Raw genomic sequence first — 3325 nt, 5'->3', positions numbered from 1 at the left:
CACTAAAGCCCTGACGATAAAGGAGTTCGATAACCACAAGTCGAAGATGGGTATTAGATACTGTGTCGAGTGGCTTTAGGACAAGTGGGAGTTGTTAGAAAATATGTCCCAAAAATCAATCATCAACCTTTGATGGTTGAGCAACCTTGTATTGTAATTGATTTATTAATAAATAAAATATATTTTTGATATTTTCATCTCCAGTTTTCATCTTCTAATGAACTCCATTGTTGTGATGAAGTCCTTAGGACTATTTAAGTTTGATAAAGAGAGAATTTATCGATTAGTCCTTAAAACTGTTCATGACCAAATGATGGCTATTAATAAGGACGATAGCTTCTATCGAGCATAGGTCGCTGTAGGCCATATAGGTTGGTTATCCTCTTAACCAAGGAGTATGGAGATACTAGTAGGTATACAGGTGAGATGTAAGGGTACATCATCATTGAACGTGACCAACTCTAGAGCATTCTGCTGTCGAGAATGTCTCTGATGGGATATAGGTATAAGTGTCCCTTATACCTGAGATCGCCTCAGTGACTTGCAAGCAACTCACTGTGCTTTGATACTGGACTAACTGAATTTCTAATTCAGTGATGAAAGCTTCTGGGCACATTCAAGTACTTGCAAAGTTGGAGTGTGATCAAGATAGGATTAACCACTCCAATAGTTGGAGAAGAATGAGTCACTGTATTTCAATTTAGCAAAATCTTGGTCAGGATAATCCATCAGATGGATTTGATATTTTAAAATATAATATGGACAATCTGATCAGAGTTGACAGTCGAACTTTGAGGTGTCCTATGAGTATTTTGGTCAAGAGGATGAATTATATGAAAACTATATCCGCATGGGTTCTAAGATGTTGTTCTACACATTCGACCTATCCGATCGTCGGGTACTATTGCTAGATGGTCACTTCGATTGGTACAGAAATTTATTTTTATACTACCAACTTAGATTCAGACCTATGAGGTCACACACATTAGAGTTCACGATCCGATCGGATGGTTGATCAATGATTAAGAATCGTTCTAGGGTTAAATGATCAATACGATTGACATTTAACCTAGTGCAAGTGTTGTAGGAGGATCGATTAGCAATTTGATTGCTAATTGACTTAATTTGATTAATCTAATAGATTGAGATTAAGTCTAATTGAATATGATTTAATTAGATTTAGTTTGGACTTGATTGGATCAAGTCCAATTGGTTTATTGGATAAGCCAAGTGGAAGGAAAAACTAGTCCTAGTTCAATTAGGACTTGGGTCAACCTAATTTCTAATTAGATTAGAAAATTAAATCAGATTTAAATCTAATTTAATCTAATTAAATTATATTCTTAATTGGGTTAAGACCTATTTTAATTAGTTGATTTAGTTTTGATTTGATTTGGTTTGAGAAACCAAATTTGAACAAGTCATAGATTCAACCCTAGTAAGACTAGGATTCCACCTTGCGCCACCTTAGCCCCCTATGCCCACTCTCTCTTATTTTGTGCGACAAAATCTTCTCTCCCAGACCTTCACACATGCCAAAGCTTTTCACTCTTTCTCTCTTACATGGAATATAGTTGTTGACCAAGTCAAAGTAGGAATTAGTTTGGATTTCAAATTCTATGAGATAGAATTTTAAGAAATCAAAACTCTTTCCTTATGGCACTGATTTTATCTAAATTTTTTTTGAATTTTTATAGCTTTTATGGCACATATTATGTACCCTTTGCTAGTGGTATATGGTAGAAAAAGAAGGAGGGGGCGCCCAAGAGTTGGGCACCACTTGTCTTGCCCTGTTTGGATTTTTTTTGACTAGGTATTTGACCTAGACAAGGACTCTTGATATCTCATTATTTAAGATGAATTTTTTTTAAAATTTTTTGTAGATTATAGAGCATTAAGAGACCTTTGGGGTGTGTAAAAATCAAAGAAAAAGAGTGTTGGAGTGTGAAAACATGATAGACACAAAACTAGGTGTCTAGGTGAGAGCAAAGAGAAGAAAAGAGGGTCATCTTCTAGGATTGCTGAGTTCACCTCTTTTCTTCCTCCATCTGTGAGTTTTTTGAGAGTGTCTCACATCTAAAACTTCTTCTCCTACTTTTCATATTTGGAAGAATCCAAATCAAAAAGAAGGAGGCATCTGATCGACCATCGAAGAAGGATCAGCACAGTACTAGCATACTGTGCCAATTTTCTGGACCAAAACTTCTGATCGTGATTTGTGGACTCATGTGGATGACTCCTAGAGGCTGGATGTATGTGCGGCTTACAACATCATCCTCAAACCCGGATCAGCAAAATTAGAACATCTAACTTGCAAGGTAATAGATCTGATTTATTATATTTTACATACATTAGATGTAGTATAGAAACATGTTGATATGATCAACATGTAGTTCTTGCTCTTTATATTTTAATTTTTGATTTAATGTCATGTAATAATCATATAATAGAATCTTAGATCTAGGGATTCTCTAGTTTTATAAGATAAATTTTGATTTATTTTAGTCTTCCACTGCCTGATCTTAAAAAAATTTCAAGATCTAACCCTGAAACCCTAGATCTGGTTCCTTCGATGAGATCATACCTATGAGACCTAAAATCCTAAAAATCATGATTTAAAATATTTCTAGTCATAGGAGCATTGAGAAAGGGATCAATATTTCGGATAGACTAGCATTTTCTATCTATGCTCGATGGGGAGGGTGGCTGATCTCATATGCCACTTGTGTGAGACACTAATACAAGGAAGTGGATGTTCATTAGAGAATGAGTTCACTGAATTGATCCAACTTAGGAAATATCTTATGAAATTTTTTTATCTGTCAAAAGATATTTTCTTATAGTGGGAGTTGTGCATATAATCCATTGACCTGAGACTACCATAGAATCTTATATACATGAATTCATATTTTTTTGGTTCATACTCATTTATGACTTAGTCATATACAAGGTGTTCTGGATATGGTAGAATGTGTATGAAGGTTATGAGTAGGTCAACATGGAATCGATCACTCCTGGTAAGAGGAGATCGCATCCTACTTACTCTGATCGATTGATGATTCAGAAAGCCTTTGATCAAAGTAAAATAAAAATTAGAATTTTTTTTTAATATTTTATAAATTGAATCATCATATAAGATTGAGATAAATATGAGTATGATATTGGATTTGACATCATTCCATATCCGGAGTCATATTCGGGATGCAGGGAGATCGTAGGATTAAATTACACGGTAACTTTTCACTGAAGGATATTTTTGAAATTTTTATTAAAATTTTATATCTTTTAGGCAGATATGATACATTGTTAGATATCAATCTTTTCT

Source organism: Elaeis guineensis, unplaced genomic scaffold (genome assembly GCF_000442705.2).
Source record: "Elaeis guineensis isolate ETL-2024a unplaced genomic scaffold, EG11 Super_Scaffold_1000033, whole genome shotgun sequence".
Taxonomy (NCBI): domain Eukaryota; kingdom Viridiplantae; phylum Streptophyta; class Magnoliopsida; order Arecales; family Arecaceae; genus Elaeis; species Elaeis guineensis.
This window is presented reverse-complemented; position numbering follows the sequence as displayed.